This window comes from Lissotriton helveticus, chromosome 3_2, assembly GCF_964261635.1.
Source record: "Lissotriton helveticus chromosome 3_2, aLisHel1.1, whole genome shotgun sequence".
Classification (NCBI taxonomy): Eukaryota; Metazoa; Chordata; class Amphibia; order Caudata; family Salamandridae; genus Lissotriton; species Lissotriton helveticus.
The window spans coordinates 325,831,544-325,851,371 of record NC_136062.1 but is presented as its reverse complement, the minus strand read 5'-3'; the positions used below and the strand labels follow the sequence as shown (position 1 = coordinate 325,851,371).

The window sequence follows — 19,828 nt, the reverse complement described above, 5'->3', positions numbered from 1 at the left end:
ATCTTCAGCAAGTCTGAAGCTTGACTTCAAGAAGTCAGTATTGGTTTGGATACATATGTTCCTTGGTCCTGCTGTTGCTTCCAATTTTGTATAAAAATCTTCGAGTGAGGGGAGTGTACCCTGACAGCCAAGATGGCAGTTGCAGTCTTATTTATGTTTCTCAAACAGCTCCGATAACGATACATCCTAACCTGATTCCAGGTTACCACATTCATCCATACACTGGAACACCAGCAGAGGCCAGATGTGTCAGTGGGGCCACCTACAAGTTGAACCTGCACATGCCCTCCTGCGTCAAGGCGAGGGCACGGCCTAGTGCCAGCTGGGCTGTGTTTGCCCCTGGCCTGCTTGCTGGTTGAGGAGAGTGAGGTGGCAGTGGGGTAACAATAGCCACCGAAGCGCCCACTGTTTAGGGAGGGGAGAGTTGGGAAGTCCCCCGAGCTCCAGGGCCCCCCTCTGGCACTGTGTGGGCAGCTGGCCCCTGGCCTGAGGACTCCTGGCTGGGTCCGGTGTGGGGCCAGGGTCTCCGTGCACTTTGCAGCGGGGCTCCCTCAAGTTTCGTTACGCCACTGTGAGGTGTGCCATGGGACTGCTGAGCCGCAGGGCCGCACCAGCACCATGAAAGGTGAAGTGTAGCCAGAGAGAAGGTGACCTCCCCGTGTGGAGGGGCAAGACTGGGGCAAGACTGGTATTAGTGAAAAAGCTGGGTGGTGACTCAAGCTCCTGGCACTAAATGTATAAAGAAACCCATAAATGGACCCGAATTATGAGGGAAAAATTGTAGATGGCACAACTCCCAACTAAAAACCATGTCATCCTGAGCGGGTAAATACGGGAGACAGCCATTACAATGCAGGCTTTACACCGCGCTACCATTACGACGCAGCCATCACAACGCAAGTCGTTACAACGACTAGCGCTGGATGGCGCTATATACTAAGGAATAGTATGATTTACAATTCCAATACCTTCCCTACTGTTACGTAGGCTGGAGTTGGAATAGTAAATCATACTATTCCTAAATCCAGCGCCTACAGCGCAAGTCGTTGTAACGACTTGCATTGGGATGGATGCGTTGTTGTGGTAGCGCGGTGTAAAGCTCGCGTTGTCATGACATACATCCGTAAATACACTTGTATTGAGCCATAGTTATACTACACAGATTTACAATTAACCTCATAGCTGCTATGGAACGTCCAGCTCCAGTGCTGGACGTTCCATTGCGCAGGTGCAGTTCGAACGTTCAACGGCCGACGGCAGCACTACGGAGGTAGTGGTGCCGTCGGCCGCTGAACGTGCGCAGCGCTTAAGGGGTTAATAGCGAATGGTCATTAAATAGAATTAAAAATTTGAATGTTGAGAGCTCCACTGAAGACAATGGAGTTGCTCGGGGCTTATAATGGCTGACATATTTTATTTATTTATAAAGTTTTATATAGCGCAAACTTGATCCCGAAGGATATCAGAGCGCTTTACAATTATAGGGAAAGGTAACAAATCAAAAAATGAGTCAAACATGGGGAGTATAATAAACCTGGAACTCCAACATTCCACTGTTTGTCCTTCTGTTTCTCCCTTTTTAATTTAGAACATTCTACACTCAGTGAGTGGAATGCTCTAACAGCCTTATAGCCCTTCTACCATGGGCTATACAGTTGTTAAAGGTGCTTTCCCTCATTATAGCTTGTCTCCTGCGGCTCAGGACTTTAACTCAGGTTCAGGGCCTTTAACAACCAGTATAGCCCTCAGCAGCGGGCTATAAGGCTATAATATTATATGGATGACAGATACTTCACAGGCAGAAGTATGGGGTGGGGAAGAGAAGAGGAGCAGGAGGACAGTTGCTAGAGTAACATGGTTATTGAGTTTTGGGCTGTGGCATGGAGATGCACCCACAAACATGTCATATCCAACCACAACATCCATCATGACACAACCCAGAGTCCCAGGTAAATATAGAACCTTATTCTGGAACTTCAATGATCTTAGTAATAAGATGTAATGAGGAATGGTTATGAACTATGTTACATAAACTTCTCCCCAGACACAGGTTCCTGCAAAAGACATACTCATTGGGCATGAGCTGCGGCTTCCTGGGTCAGAACTGATACACAGGAGTTTATCAGACGGGGTTTACAGGTGAATCCCAGGAAAGTGGCCATTCTTCTGCCAAAGTCCTACCCACTAATAGTATTAGTTGAAATCAGAAAGCCATACATGCACACTAGTCAGTGTATGTCCTGGCTACCCTCATGTACAACAGTCTTCACTCACTGACAGAACCTTTAATATAATCACCACCGTGTAGGATGGTGACTGGAGGAGACTATGCCACCAGAACGAACTCTATGGTGGATATGTAGGGCCCCAGGATGTCCCACAAAGTGACCGCACTGTCCAAATGGACAGTACACTTACTACTCTGCTTCCCAACATTGATCTTCATGAATCAAATACCTATTGTTAGAAATGGGATTTCTGGTTGGCTAAGGCTTGCACCAAAGCCCGTCAGAAACCACCACTCTAGTCAGTGCAAGGGAGTTACAAACCAAAGATAACCCCTACTCACCCCCTTGGTAGCTTGGCACGAGCAGTCAGGCTTATCCCGGAGGCCATGTGTGAGGGTTTTGTGCACACACACAGCAACTACTTCCCAGGCACACTACAATAGGAACTACACACAAGGTTATATCAAAAATAGCCTTTTTATTCTCATACCACATTAGAATAGTAATCACACAATATACACTGCCAACTGGCACTGGGCAATATTTACAAGGGATTATATACACATGACAGGGCCACATGGACCACTGTCAGAACCAACACAAAGCAAACTTAGTAAAAGTAAAACAGATCATAAACGTACAAGCAGTAACCACTGGTAATCACTGTACTTAGCCTCAGCCTGTAACATAACTACATTATGCACAGTATCACCTTAGGCGCGAATTACATTTTGCGCCAACCTCACCAGCATAAACACATTATGCAATCATCTCAAAAGTCTAAACACATTAGCCCCTAACCTCCTTAGTATTACTCACATTAGGGGTGTAATTCACACAGTGAAACACAATCTCACTAGCATAAAGCATAATATGCAAAACAACCTCATAATCATAAACCACAGTTAGAGGAATAACACAGAGTGCGTTATCATACTACATACATTACATTTCCCAGCACCACATCACATTAGGGCTTGGTGCCCCATAAATCTAACAATCCCCCTGGCCAACTGGGCATCTCAAAAAGGGGCTCAAATACCCTATGTCCAAAGAGTCATCCAGACATTCAATTCACATCAGGCAGGCAGACACACAGTACACAGAGATGCCATCTTCTAAAAGTGGCACTTCTCCACCAGTCACCATAAATCTGCACCATTGCGCAGCATCATTCTCATGAGTTCGCACATACTCTACTCGCCCCTGCAAGCCTCTCATATCAGGATCTACCATGGACACACACATCCCCCATGCATTCTTATGGGAGGGCAGGACAGTCTCCCCACACATACACAGAGAGCGCACGCACTTTACACTGGACCACAGTGCTAAAGTGTGCAGAGGCCAAAAATCACCAACACCATGTTAAGGAAACAGGCTAGGAGAACGCAAAAAGTTTTGGTGGGAACCTGCTAAAAAGGGCCAAGTCCAACACAACACCCTTCCAGCCAAAACGCAGGGCAGACCAATGACTCATTTGATGGGCTTCCCCGCTTTGGGCGATAGAACACGGACGCGGGCCCGCAATGGCAGGGACACCCTTCGGTTCTACGCCACTCTGAACCCACGTGGTTCCCTCTAGAAAATAACTCTCTGGCCCAACTGGCCATCTAAAAAAGGAGCTCAAATGCCCTATATCCAAAGAGTCCGGACTGCTGCCTAGGCAGTGAAAGTCAAGGGTGCGCCACTGCGCAAACATAAACGTGGCAGCTGCCCACTACTTGCTGGGCAGCTGTGAATGTCATGGGACAAGGAGTGCATCTCACTCCTGACTCAGGCATGTCCCTAAGCAAAGAAAGACTAAACGGTGCAGCTGCCCACTAATTGCTGGGCAGCTGGAAATAACCATCATGGAGGGTCCAGGGCACATCTGTGGCTCCACAGCCCACTGGGCTTCTTTATACCAACTTGCCCCCAAAACGTGAAGTGGCCCGCAACAGCGGCGCCGATGTGAAGCACATGGCGAACTGTCACCACCTTACCTCTTTCACTTAAATCACTTTCCCGGTGCAGCTGCCCTCTGCAAGCAGGGCAACCAAAATCATCGCAAGGCGGGGAGGCCCGGGTCCCTCTGGACCCTTAGAACAGCCATTATGCACCACGTTGGAGCCACACATGGGCTCTTGAAAACAAACATGCGCCTGCCTCGTGGGAGCGCACTGGCTCTTGAACAAATATGCCCTCCGTTGGAGCGGCCCGCTTTTAGACAGGGCCGCTCAGCATCTGTGCCCCCAACAACACCAGCACAAAGAGCCGTAACCACCATGGAGCCCCACTCACTGGATTTGCTTGCAGCAGGCACCAGGAGAGCCCCCTCTGGCGCTCCTCTTTCGCCCGTTTCCTTTTCTGGGACTGGGACTTCAACGTGGAGCCTGTGGGGCTCCCGACGGGTCACTTCAGTGAGCACGGAGGCAGGGATGGCTCCTGCTCTCCTTCCGGCACCGTCCAGTGCAGGGTGGGCTCCCGCATGGATTCTTCCCTGCGTGCACCGGGGCTCCCAACAGCTCATGGGAGCCCCGCATTGGGGGATAACTTCCTGCTGCACCGCAGGCTCTGCCCATGTCCCGGGCAAGGATGCCTGACTTACTGTTGGCCGCGGCGGTGATTCTTCTGCAATGAGGGGTACTCCCTCGGAATTTAAAATAAAATGCGGGGTAGGCACAAGCCAGGTAAACAGCGATAAAGCGGCCATGAGGGGTAGGCTCCCACTAATTTAAAATCAATAAGCGGGGTGGGCACCCGCAAGTGGCATCATGTGGGAATCCCTACACTGGGCATTCCCTCAACAGCACAGCAGCTCAGCGCTGCCAGTACACCACCTGAGCGCTAGTCATGGGACCCAGGGTACGAGCTGCAGGCACCAAATGTTGTAAAAGTTGCATTTTCTGAATTGTGACTTAGAATCAAATTTACTGTTTAAGAGATTTTTCAAATTGCAATTCTTTAGACACCAAGCACAATATCTCTACCTGCTCTTAATTGAAAGTTATCGCTTATTAAATGTAGCATGGCAACCCAATGTTATCCTAGGGGATAGGTAGGCCTAACAGTAGTGAAAAATGAATTTAAGAGCCTTTAGCACCTTGGACATGTAAAACTTAAAAGCACATGTCCAGCTTTTTTGATACACTGCACCCTGTCCTGTGCTGTTTAGAGCCTACCCTAGGGGTGAAATATAGATTAAAAAGGAAGGTTTAGGCCTGGAAAAAGGTATGTTTTGTGGAGTCTAAATGGCAGCTTAAAATTGCACACACAGGTACAATGGTAGGTCTGAGTCACATTTGAAAGGCTACTTAAGTGAGTGGCACAAATGTGCTGCCGGTCCACTAGTAGTATTTAATTTATAGGCTTTGGGTACATGTAGTACCACTTTACTAGAAACCTCCAAGTAAAATAATTGTGCTAAATGGCTGTAAGCCAATGTTACCATGTTTTAGTGAGCAAGCTCACATACTTTAGCACTGGTTAGCAGTGAAAAAGTCAACAGAAAGGAGATCAGTGAAAAGCAGCGGAGTAAAGGCAAAAAGTGTGGGAGAATATCACTATAAGAGTGACAAGTCTAACTATTATTTATTGATATATTTTAGTGCAAAAAATGTCCTTGTGTCATAAATTGAAAATTGTAAATTTTTGACACAAGGACACAGTTTGTGCAGAAAAAGGACAAGAAACACAATAGTTGTGTTTCCGTTCAGGTTCGCTTTGTTCTCAAGCTCCTGTGCTATAATTATGCCAAGAAGAGTGGCATAAATATATGACATGGCACAATGGCATCATTTCAGGAATTAAGAAGTATATAGACAAACAGAAGAACCTGTCTATGATCTTAGAATTTGTGCACATAAATATCAGAAGATCTGGGTCCATGGTAGTGCTTTTTCACGCTGTACTTACTACCTGTGCTATAACAGCCATAATGTGATGCATAAATGTCAATAAGCTAAAGGGCGTAACTTTGATATCTCCATAAACAATCAGGGAATTTCATGTTTTGAAAATAAACAAGAGTTGTAAAAAAAAAAAAGTCGGACAAACTGAGTGATATTTTTTTGCAGAGTCTTGATACCTTCTCCCCATTCCAGTTTACACTTTCTATGTCTAAACGTTTAGAAAGATTTCTGCAATTCTCTTTGTAGCTATCTCAGAATTTTCAGGAAAGGTAATTTAGGTACTATTCATTGGATTCATTCAGTTATAATTAGTTTCATTTTAATTTTTCGACAACATCTTTATTTTCTCCTCAAAACATATGTTCAAGCAGACCACTAAAACTACCAGGATAGACTTGGATCAAGCATTGGCAAAGCCAATAAGTTTTGGGTCTAAAAAGGTGAGCTATCGGCTTTGCCAATACTTTTGGCAAGGTGCATATGCACATAAGCAGATAAGTCACCTGTAGTCTTGCAATGGTTTTTTATTATTGAAAACTCATTCCAGGTGGGTCACCAATGCGTATCTTCTGATGCATTTGTGCACAGCATTGCAATATTTTTGATTTTTACATTATAAATAAAGAAATTTAAAGGCATGCTTACAAAATAGAAGGGAGCAGGTGGCCTGACAAACTTTGCAACTGCCGAGCCATCATAAAAAAATAAATACATTAATTATTTAAAATGGGAGTGGGACGGTGTAGAGGATGGGGAGCGGTATGAGGAGTGGGACATTGAGCTTCAGGGAGTGAGTCGGAGGGGTACACAAAGAGTTCACAGGGGACATAGGAACATGCATTAGAGAGAGCAAGGACACACATGCACTCTCATGTGGTGCTACATGTAAAACAAAAAAGAGTCCCCTCAAGTAAGCATTATCAGGATTTAACTCAGCTAATTAGAACACTGAGACTGATTTGTTCCCAGGTGGGACAAACACAAAAAAATTGAGGAAAGGCATGGAATCAAGGGTCTGATGTATGACCATTTGCTTTTGCGACTTGCAAATTGTGAAAAATTGCTAGTCGCAAATGTACAACAGTGTCAGAGACACTGTTAGTGATTCCCAATAAGGTCACAATATGTGAGGCTCATGAATATAAATGAGCCACTCGCAATTAGTGACCCAATTGGGAATGGCTGGCCCTCCCAAGGATGGTGACCTACTTGGCTCATCAGAACTCCATGTCTGAGACTGCTTTTCAATAAAACAGTTTTTATTTTTAAATGCAGACCATTTTCCTTTAAGGAAAATAAGATACATTTAAAAAAGAAAAAATGAAACTTAAGGGCAGGCTGTGGTCCCTGGAACCACTGCCTGCCCTTAAAAAATATTTTTGGAGCCAGTCACAAAGGGGAAGGGGTTCCCTGGGGACCCCTCCCCATTTGCGACTCAATTACCACCCTCTTGAAAAGGGCAGTAATTTGCAAGTGTTTTGCGACCGCAATTGCGATCACAAAACGTTCTTACCTAGGGTAGAGACTCACTATTAGGAAGAGATGCAATTGGCACACCCATTCCTAATAGCGACTCGCAATTCCTAATTAGCGAGTTGCAAATAAATTGCGACTCGCTAATTAGGAATTGTACATGGCCCTGTAACATTTTGCATGTGCAAACGGGTGGGAAACCCATTTGAGCATGCAATTTAGGATTGTACCTCTGGCCCCAAGTGTAGACTCTTAAGTAAGGCAACAAGGTCATTCAATCCTGAGCAAGGGACTGACCCAAAGCCCACTCTAACTACATTATGTAATGGGGGAAGTAAGGAACTGCCAATGGCTGCAGTAGCCAACCCCTAAAAAATGTTGCTTCATTCTTGGCAATCTAAGAGATGGTGTCTTCTAAAGGGACAAGATAAGGGCAAGAAAATGGAGATAAGGGCTGAGTGTGCTTTGTTTGTAGTCACTGTGTTAATGTGCTAATTTGAATACATTTAAGTTAGAATTAGTGTGCCTATTGCAGTCAAACCTGCTTTGTCATTTACCCAAAGAGATGTTCTCGATCGATTCAAAAGTCTACATGAAATAGTTTGGCATCTAGCCACATTTTAAACACTGTTGGTTTTCAAGTGCCTTATCTTTAGTGCTGTGCCTGAGAAGTACACGCCTTTGAAGTGACGCATGATTACATTCAGGAGGAGACTGTTAGGTTTCAGTTTTCAGAAAGTCGAAACTTAAAATCAATGCAGAGATGCAAAGTCAGACAGCTCACTCTAGGTGAAACGCGCATTTGAGAACAGTTGCCAAAAAATGAAAAGCATGCTTGTTTCTTTACATACATATTTAATATCTGAGGAAAGTAACACCATGCTAGATGCAAACCCCAAACCTTTTACTACTGTATTAAGAAAGTAGACTTGTGTTGGCAAAGTGTGACCAAAATGTCTGCATATTTGCTGGATTGCATTTTGATGTGGTAGTGCTGTGTTTTTTTTTATTTGTTGTGGATTTAGGCTACATGTATTGCAGTACCCCTCCCCCACATACTTTTTGCCTGGCTTTTGATAGAACTTTGACTGTAGAATACTGAGTCTCTGCTAACTAGGTTCCCAGTGCCAGTGTTCTTTCCCTAAAAATCTACCATGATTGGCAAAACTTAAGATCCCCTTTAAGTCCCTAGTAAATGGTACCCCTGGTACTCAGGCGCTTGGGCCTGAAGAGGGTCTCCTAGGGATCCCTCACCACGGCCATTCAAACTGCCACTGCAGCCTGCATGCCTTGGTGCAGACAAAAACAACCACGTCGATATGGTGCACTGCCTGTGTGCCCTGTCGAAGCAGCACTGCCTAAGGTCTAGGTAAGTCACCCCTCTAGCACGCCCTACAAGTTTTAATGCAGGGTGCACTATATCCCAGGTGTGGCCATATCTGCATCAGCAGATATGCCCCTTCAATATTTAAGTATACTTTTAATATTGTAAGTGCCATAGAAGTCATGGAGAGTACATGGGCTGGGAACTCGACATTTCGAGTTCCCCAGCACCATGATGACTACACTGAACCCAGGAGTGTTTGGTACCAAACAACTCCTCCAATAAACTACACTAATGCCAGTGTTACATTTATTAAAACATGTACTTAGAGCACACCTTAGAGGGGCCCACTGAAAACCTACCAACCCTAATGTATTCTCTGATTGGCTTTAGGCAGCCTGCCACCACCAGACATGTTTCTGCACTCTGGGTCGGGGGACCCTGCTCTCTAAGGCCAGAAACATAGCCCATCCTGGGCGGAAGTGTCACGCCTCCTCCCCCAGGAGGGGCACAGTGCTTTAAAGGCAAGCTTCAAAGGCATTGCCGCCTTTGTAATGTGACTCCAGCCTCTGCAGCTAAAAGGAGATGGCAGCCCCTGGCTCAAACCCTCAAATTTGGTGGGAATAGTGGGAAAACTACCATAAGGAGGTGTGCTATCCTACACTAACTCCACCCCTTAGGTGTTGGAGGCTAGGTGAAGCACAATTGTCAGTGCCAACCATCTTGAAGATGGTGGAGCTTATCCAATCAGGGCTAGGACTATGCCACCCTCCCACAGGAAGAAGGCATAATAGAGGATGTAGACACCCCAGGTAGGGAACCCATTGGTCCCTACCAGTCACAACCCTGTAACCCCCGTAAATCTAGTATTTTGGTGGCCCCTCCAGACCCTGAAGTTAGATTCCTTATGACCAATGCAGCCCAGATGCCGAAAAGACGCACCAGCAAGAAAGAAGGACTTGACCTGTCTGCGGCCTTTCGCCCTTGCTACAAAAGTGGACTCTTCCTGCAGACCCAATAACCTACAAAACTATTGGAGGACTGCCTGCCTTCTGTAAAGATCAAGACTCTTCTGTGGATAGCAGACTTGTCCAAGAAACAACCAACTTTAAAATCAAAGAGCTCTGCCATTTGTGGGCTTTGTTTCTATCACTTTTAAACAGATTTATATACATTCATACACGCTGCTTTTTATAGTCTAGAGCAGTTGACCTTTTGTGAAAGTCAAGGAACACACAAAATACCTGAAATAAGGAATGGGGGAGCTGAAATACATTTCAGAGCATCATTAAAACCCTCAAAGTAATTTAGACTCTTTATGGGAGATAAACTGCAGGGTTCGACATAGTGCACCTTTAAACAAGAAAAATGTGGCCAGTTGAGTAGCCATTTAAATTTGAATGATACCCACTTCAGACGTATTTCTAATTACACTTAGCATGTGAAGCAAGTAAAACCGACCCCCTTAGTTCCTTTCACCTTTTGTCATCCACCCATCTATCCATCCAAATGTATACATCCTCCTTTCACACATCCACACATCATTATGTTCAAGCAACTATGTAACCGTCCTTTATTTTAGTCATCCTTGCACTCTAAGTGTTATCTATCTATCCATTCTTCCTTCTATCCTTTCACCTGTTGATCCATTCACTTTTCCTTCCTTTCACTTCCCATTCATTATTTGTTTCGGCCTTCCACCAGCGGTGGGTCCTCCCTTGTCTAATATTGCTTTACTTTTGCTCTTGGAGTCAAGGCTGGGGTCAGGGCCAGGGGATGACAGGCACTTGTGGGAGTGGCTTTACTGCTCTCAGTGCACATGATGGTTTGGCTGGCTGGCCAAACCATTATGCACTCTAAAGCTCTCTCCAAACCGAGTTGCGGTGCCGGGTTGGAGAGAGCAGACACAGGCTTTCAGTGTAACTGGGAGTGCAAATCGAAGGCATGCAGGAAAATCCTGACTCTGCTCTCATGCATAAAAGCAGCATCAGGATTGGCCGCAGTGGAATCTGGGAGCCGCTGCCTGCAGTGGAGAGGAGTGCGATGCTACAGGTAAGTGTTTCTTTGTTTTTTCTTTGTTTGTCTTACCATCCGTCTGTCTGTCCCATCCACCTCTCTCTATCAAGACACTGGCCCAACTGCCTTCCATCTAGCCTTTCTTTCACCCTTCCATCCTATCTTTGACTTTGATGTTTCTGTCCTTCTTATCACCCTTTTTCCTCCTCCTGTTTTTTCTGTTTACTATACTTTTTTCTCTAATCCTTACTTTTATATTTTTACATTCCTCTCTCATGGTCACTTTTTTTCGTTTGCCCCTTTCTCTGTATTTTCCTCTATTTTCACATATTCTTCTTTATGTCTCTGTTAGAAATGGGATTTCTGGTTGGCTGTGGCTTGCGCCAAAGCCAGGCAGAAACCACCACTCCAGTCAGGGCAAGGGAGTTACACGCCAAGATAACCCCTGCTCACCCCCTTGGCAGCTTGGCACGAGCAGTAAGGCTTATCCCGGAGGCAATGTGTAAAGCGTTTATGCAACACACACACACAGCAGCAACACACTAGGCACACCACAAAAAGGAACTCCACACAAGGTTATATATAGAAAATAGCCTTTGTATTACCATAAACACATTAGATCATAATCACACAATTACATTGTGCCAACCGGCACTGGGCAGTATTTACAGGCGATTATTTAGACCACACAGGGCCACGAGGGCCACTGTCAGAATCAGCATTTAGTAGAAATAGCACTTCTAGAACATAGAATAATTGTAGCACAAAATAACACTTGTAGCACACAACCAACTGGAGCGGTACCCCTGGAAGATGAACCGGTCAGGACACTGGTTACAGACGTCCTTCCCTCCAGGTCAGGCAGATCCTGAACCTGGCCTCCCAGCCTCGGGTCTAAAACCTTTGGTGGAATACTTGCCTGGCACTCCAGGACTTCTGGGGACTCACCCACCATCCCCCTGAGGGTGACACATGACTCATGTGTCGTGTGACCGTCGGTCTGGTGCAGATCTCCCGTCCCCTGTCCACCTGACAGTGCGCGAAGATCCCCCAGAACAGAAGTGGTGTCACCATGGTCACTCCACGGGAACTTAGCCCAACTGGCTAATCCCTGACCCACTGGTTCTTCTACTGGGGAACACATCCGCCATTCACTCCTCACTTCGGACTTCCGTGCCTTCCCAATGGGAGTGGCACTGCCAGACACTAGAACCACTGGAGCACTATTTACAGATGCTCCAGGTGGTCCTCTAGACACTAGGAGATCCCCCTCAAATGGACTAACAGGAAAGCCTAGGTCCCCAACCTGGTTTTCCCTGAAGAAACCATCCAGGTTCTGATACTGGGTTTCGGGCACCTGGGCACACTCAGGCCCACACTCACTCCTACTCCACTGAGACAGGACGTGAGCCCCTACACCCCTCTCGCTACATTGGGACCTAGCTGGGCTACTCTGAAGATCTTACACCATGCTGGGCTGGAAGATACCTGAGCCACTACTTTTGGGATCACTCCCCAATGCCTCTTCATAACCACGGGCCTTTTCCCAGCGGTCTGCTTCCTCTGCAAGGTATCAAGGACAAAAGGAGTTACACCCCAGCATGTGCTGGTGCAACCCTGGTCAACAACGACTGAGCATCTGTTCTTTGATAAGCATATTCAGTGCTCCATCCAAATCCTGCTCCGGGTTAACCGTCAGCCAAACCATCAGTGCACCATGACAGTCATCCGCAAAATCCCCACAATCCTGGTGAGGCAGTTTCTTACTGCCCCTGAACTTCTACCTGTACTCCTCCTCTTGGGATCAAGGTATCATACATTGGGAACTGGGAATGGGACTTCCTGCACTGGACTCTATATCGCTGCTTCTACTGGACTCCACCTTCCATGGGGAATCCAGAAAACTACAACTGCACCCAGGGGGTTAATCTACCCTCCTTGGCTAATTTCTCTCTGGCAAAGGCACTCTCAGCCACCGCCATCCTCTACTGCGCTAAGAAACTCTCAGTCTCTAGCTTTTTCTTCTCCACACCCAGCTGCGCTATCTCCTTGGCATGCTCTAACCTGAGCTTTTCCAAAGCCAGCTGGTGCTCCCTCCTATCTATCCACTCCTCTGGGGACAAGGAAAGGGATGGGGTGCTGCCCCCTATACTGGACCCAGCAAAGGACTCCCTATCTATGGGGTCTTCACTATTTACTGGCGTACATGTCTTGTCATTTTCTTCCTCCTCTTCAGACTCTTCAGGGCTCCCCTCAGACCAGTGCTTAATAAGTAAAATTGTAAGTGCAGGTGCTCTATTTTTTAAGGAGGTCACACCCACTTCCTCCAGCTCCATCCACTTCCTCCAGTGGCTCCACCCACTTTGTGTATTGGCTCTACCCATACCCATAAGCCTTAACATATCAGAGCCGACTCCTCACTTCTTGAGTTCCGCAAGAAGCTGAAGCCCTGGCTCTTCACATAAGCCCCTCGGGGGCCTCACACCTACACACCTGTCCAAGCGCCTAGATACCCACTTGAGTGATTAGTGCACTATAAAAATCAATATAACATAACTACATATGGGAAGCCAATGACAACTTAAAAATGAACTCAAGTCATAGACTGATAATATGTGTACATCTCAAAATGCAGCTTTAGGAAAGGTCATTTAAGCATTGAAGCAGTTTTGCAAACTAAAGAGAATGTGCATGCACTGCGTTGTTCAAAAGAAAGGAAGGGATGAAGGAAGGACTACAGTAAATAAGGCAGCAACAAATGCAGACAGGAAGGGGAGTACTGGAGTGAGGAAACAATTAATAGATGAAAGAAGGAGAAAATAAGAAAAAGTGAAAGGGAGAAATTAAGGAATAGTGCGAGAAAAGAAGTGAATGATGTGCAATGGATGAATAGAAAGAAGAAAGGAGGAAGAACAGCAGAAAGAAGGGTTGAGGATAAGAAAGGAAGAAATTAACAAAGGGGTGAAGGAAGGAGCAGGAAAAAAGAAAGTAAGGAATAAATGGAGGAAAAAATGCACTAAGGGAGGAAGGATGGGGAATGAATCAGGATACCAAATCCTGCGGGGTTAGAGATGGAATCCCTGTAAGCTTTCCAATCCTGAGTTTGTTTTGCAAATGTTTTGAAAAGAAGCGGGGACCTGGGTTGGGTCTACCCAGTTTGAAACCCTAGGCTTTCTTGTCTGACACCACCAGCACAAATTAAGCAGTGGGAAGGATGCAAGTAAATTGCCTGTGCTCTTGAGAGGGGCAGACTCAAGATGGACAAGGAAAACCATCGTATAAGAAGCAAGCAAAAGACAATGGCAGGAAAGCCAATCAGTGGTAATCAATGGGAGGGCTCTAAGCTCCTGTCCAACTCTTCAGTAATATTTGCAATTTTCCCTCTCCGATATTACAGAGACACCGCGAACTGCCCACATTTCAATTGAAAACAGTTCCTGCAACCTGGCATGCACATATAACCATTGGAAAGACCACACACTGAGGAATGTTCCTCTTTTTTGCCCCATTCTCGCTCTTGCCCTACCCTTTTGCCCTGTTGTAAGGTACCAGATCGTACCAAGGAGTGATGAAAATATACGGAATATAGTATGTATTATCTTTTTCAAACTGGTTGATGCTTTGTATTGCGCCCTATAAGCACCGGACAATACTTACTACATCGGTTTCTCTTGATATGATAACTGCAAGATGTAAGCATACTTTGTATCATGACTCTTTATGTCATTTATGCTCAATGCTTACAGCACATGTTGTTGTGATATATCAGTAAGCATATTCAAACACAACAATACATTAAAATGACCTGGACAGAGATTGATATAAATCAGAGTGAACACCAGAAAAGACCAGGGAGAAAACTGGGTACAGACACCAGCAGACCAATCAAAAGGAAACAACCAATTGTGTAATTTGAATGGAGACACTGAAGGAGTTCATATTTGGGAGACTAGACAAAAGCCAACACTTTAGATGAAGCTAAATATTGTGTGTAAAGTGACCTGAACAAGTATTACTATTAGTAATATACAGTTATCGTCACCACCATCATATAAGAACCTGAAAGCAATGATTCTGAGGGTCCCGAATATATGGTAGCTGGAAGGTAAAACAAGGCATGCTCTAGCGCACATTCAAAGTTCATGTAGGTCTAGCTGCCTCTTTCTACTCATTTTTCTGCTGTTTCTAATCTGTTGCATTTAGTGCTATTTTTCCCCTTCCACTGTCTCTGAAGGATACATATATATGCAGTCTTGTTCTGTGTAGAATCCTTGGGCTCGGTGGGGTCTTCCTCGTAGGTATGTACAACACTAAAGTCAACAACAACAGAAGGAGGGTGAGCAGGGCCAGATCCAACAGCATTCAGTGAGCTAGAGGACAGCTCCAGCCTACGTCCAGCAGGAGACTGTACCAGTCACAAACATGACATCTCCCAAGTTCAAATGGTCAATTTATCAGGCTGGGTAAAACATACCCTCAGAAAGGAGCCTGAACATTTATTTTCCCCTGTTATCCAACACTGGTAACTTGGGGAATTGAGGGTACAGTGTGGAGAGGCCATTGGAGGACCCCTCAGGGTTCATTGCCAGGTTGATATTTAGAAGCTCCCAAACAGTTCCCAAAAAAAAAAACATTTTTTAGGGACAACATCAATAATGGAGGGCTGGCACAACTGAACAGCTCCCCATTCAACAATGGCCTTTAGTGTTAAACTAAATACATGAGGAATATTGTCCTGTACCTAAATAGTAGACTCGAACCCCAGCCACCGTTCTTGACCAAATTGTGGGATCTTAAGCAAATCACTTTCCCATTTTGCTCTGCTCTCACTTCCACTGACGCTCTACTCGTCGCACCAACTGCCAACTAAAGAGCCCATGGGGACAAGTTTCGAAGGAATGTACACTAGTTGTGAAATTAGGAGATTCAGAGCAACAAGAGTTGCTGCTACAGAAAAAAATAATTTGAAGGTGATTGGTGAAAGATGAGGTTACATACACTTCAAAAACGGGGAGATAGAGGGTCTTTGACTAGGTCCACCCTCCACGAAAGATAAGGTTAGACATGAAGAGAAAACCCATCTTTGATTTCCGTTTTACTCAGTTTTGCTCATTATAAATTGTAACGCCTCCTCAAAGTATGTTCCTAAATATGAAGGGCAGTGTTGCTCTTCAGTAAAAAACTTTACATGAAGCTTTCCACTCTCCCTGTGTTGTGTTTTGATATCGACTACTTCATTTTGTCAATGCTCCGCTCCTTCTTGCACAAAGTGTAGGCTCATACACTCTAGAAAAAGGTAGGCTTAGGCTAATTGTAGTTAGGGCTATTTCTGAATTTTACATACATTTGCTGTTAATGTTTCATGCGGCTCAGCCTCAATGTTGTCCTCGGTCGGGGGCAGTTCGGGCAGCACCGGCGGCCTGCAGATGACTCTAACAACGGATGATGTCCTGGCAGTGAGCTGCTGAGGTTATGCTGGGGCGTAGCCTGCGTGGTCATGTGAAATAAAAAAATCTGCGCACGCCGCACGCTGCACTACTACCACGCCTATCAGAACAGAACAAAAAACAAATCCTGCACGCCCCTGGCGCCCCAATCAATCAGTGTGTGTGTCAGACAGTACTACTGCTGACGCCCGTGTGTGGTGTGTAACTTACTGGTCCCCCGCCCGCCCACCTTCAAGCAACGCGAATGCCCAGTCAACTGGGCACAAACGCACGCACTCACTGTGAAGTAACCAAGGGCGGCCATGATCACAGTAGCAAGCAACATACATCATTTATTCTCTTGACCAATAGACGGCACCACAGGCAGGCAGGCAGCCTCAGGGCAGGCAGGACAGCTAATGTTAACCGCTGTGACCTGCATGATTGAACACGCAGGGCACACAGTATTATTACGGTGAGATTCAATACATTTTGAAAAACATCAATGTGCATGTGTGATGTACATGTAAGATGTGTAGACCCGGCCCCGTCAATTAAGTGCCGGTGCTATGCACCGGAAAGCACCAGCACAAATTAAGCACTGCCTCAGACCCACCACCCTCATTGCGTGCGGCCCGGGCCCTATCCTACTCACTGCGCTCACGTCACCAGTCATCCTTCAGCCATTGGATTAGGTTGTCCCTAAGTTTGGACAGGGTGTCTGACCCATTCATTGCTCTGTCTCTCTCTTCACAGAACTCTACCAACTCATACATACTGTATCTAACCAGACCACTGAAATTAAAAGCAGACTCCATTTTGGCAGGACGCTCCGGGACACGTGCAACACAGGGGACCTACTGTCTGAGCTGAAGCAAGAGTACACAGTTTAAAAATGACACTCCTAGGAGAAACAATAAAATAACTCTCAAAACTATAATCCCCAAACACGTGATTATCTAAATGCAGAGTTTGTAGTGCAACCAGTTGTTGCTGTGGTATTGCGCAAACACAAGTCCAAATCCCTTCCGCTGGCTTCTAGTGTTAGAAATGGGATTTCTGGTTGGCTAAGGCTTGCCCCAAAGCCAGGCAAGAACCACCACTCCAGTCAGGGCAAGGGAGTTACACGCCAAGATAACCCCTGCTCACCCCCTTGGCAGCTTGGCACAAGCAGTAAGGCTTATCCCGGAGGCAATGTGTAAAACGTTTGTGCAACACACAGCAGCAACACACTAGGCACACCACAAAAAGGAACTCCACACAAGGTATATATAAAAATAGCCTTTGTATTACCATAAACACATTAGATTATAATCACACAATTACACTGTGACAACTGGCACTGGGCAGTATTTACAGGGGATTATTTACACCAGACAGGGCCACGTGGGCCACTGTCAGAATCAGAACTTAGTAGAAATAGCACTTCTAGAACATAGAATAATTGTAGCACAAAATAACATTTGTAGCACACAACCAGTAACCACTGGTACAAGGTAGGTACACACTACGTAATACTAATCACCTTAGGCTTAGATCACGCAGGTAAACATAAACTCGCTAGCATAAACCATACTAGGCAAACCTCCTAAGCATAAAAACACAGAGGTATCACAGGCATAAAGGCATTGCACATTATGCATAAACCACATTAGGCCTAACCAGGGTACCCCAAGTGAGGGCACCACACATGAGGATTGTGCATGCACTTTACACTGGGAGACAGTTTTAAAGTGCGCAGATGCCAAAAACAACTAACACCAGGTCACATTTAAAAGCAAAAAGTTTAGGGGTGAACCTGCGAAAAGGGCCAAGTCCAACAGTATCTTTTTCTATGAATAAAAGAAACAGTAAACGAGATTGACACTGCATTGAGCATTTATGTCTGAAGATGCAAGAGACCCATAAACAAATGATTAACATCTGAGTGAGAGCCTTTGGATCCACTAGCAGCCCCCTCTTAAGCTGCAAGAGAGAAGGGTTCCCTACACTACTGTACCACAATTGTATTCTCCATTCAGGGGTGTGGGAATCAGAATGGCACAGTAACACAGCACTGTGTGTGTATCGGAAGGTTGCAGTTTTTCCTCATACATGTATTCCCTGAGGAACTTTTACAGTGAAATGTGCTGTATCATCTCACCAGTTGGAATTGACATTCTGTCACAAACTACTGTTTGTGACAGAATGTTATGTTATGTTATGTCAGTGTAATCTGGTCTAATTTCTGGCACTTTAGCATCCTCACATCCAAAAAAAGCACAAAATGCTGTATCAGCAGCATTTTGCATGATAACGCATCATTGCATTTAAATGTTATGTTATGTTATGTATGTTTATATAGCGCATGGTTACCCCAGCAACAGGGCGTCCCAGCGCTTGCAGACAGGCCAGACGACAGAGCACAGTGGAGGAAATAAAGTAACAGTTTGGCCGGCACCCGGAGTGCTGGGAAGCCTAAATGGAGGAGAACAGCCAGGTTTTAATTTGTTTCCGGAAGAGCTGATGGTCCTGTGTGGCGCGTACCTCTGCGGGGATGGTGTTCCAGAGCATCGGGCCATGGACTTGAATGATCATCCCCCTGCTCTACTCCTGCGAACCCTAATGGTGCGGGCAAGATGGAGGTCTGCGGAGCGAAGGGAACGAGTGGGGATGTAGAAGGTACAGAGTCCCTGCAGTATTTAAGGGCCATGGCCATGTAGAATTTTGTGAGTTAGACAGAGGGTTTTATATTGGATTCTTTGTTTAATGGGCAACCAATGTAGACGTCGTAGAATGTGTGAGGTATGACAGTGTTTCGGCAAGGAAAAGAGAGTGCGGGTGGATGCATTTTGGGCCCTTTGGAGTATTTTAGTAACCGTCAGATTTGTGCCAAGCATAAGGACATTACAGTAGTCCAGATGGGTCGGATCAGGGACTGGACTACTACCTGGAGGGTAGGTGGCTCGAAGAAGCCCAGAATGGGCTTAAGGGAGCGAAGGCGGCTGTAGCAGGTGCCCGCCACTTTTTTTGCGTGGGATTCAAAGGAGAGTGAGTTGTCAATAAGGACCCCCACATTTTTGACTTCCTTCTTCGGGATAGGGGGTGAGCCCAACAGAGGGGGCCACCAATGGTCATCCCACTTCTGTGGGTCGCGGCCGATAAGGAGCACCTCTGTTTTAGAAGAGTGGAATTGGAGACAGTTCTCTGTCATCCAACTTGAGATGGCTAGGACATCTTCTTGAAATTTGGCTCGATCCACCTCGGTATTATTAGAAAAGGTGAAGATAAGCTGCGTGTCATCTGCGTACGAGATTAATTTAATCTTCCGTTCCCTGGCCAACAGGGCCAAGGGGCGGATGTACACATTAAACAGCGTAGGGCTGAGAGCAGATCCCTGAGGGACACCGCAGCTAAGAGGGAACCTAGTGGATGAGTACGGAGGGGCATGGACCTGGAAGGAACGGTCAGCTAGGAATGACGCAAACC

The 19,828-nt window shown here is 45.8% G+C and overlaps 1 protein-coding gene across 1 annotated transcript in view; it reads left to right on the top strand.

Annotated features, from left to right (window-relative positions):
• The window catches only part of ANO3 (anoctamin 3), a 1,634,736-nt gene that overhangs the window by 1,028,856 nt on the left and 586,052 nt on the right, over positions 1-19,828 (top strand). The window lies entirely within an intron of this gene.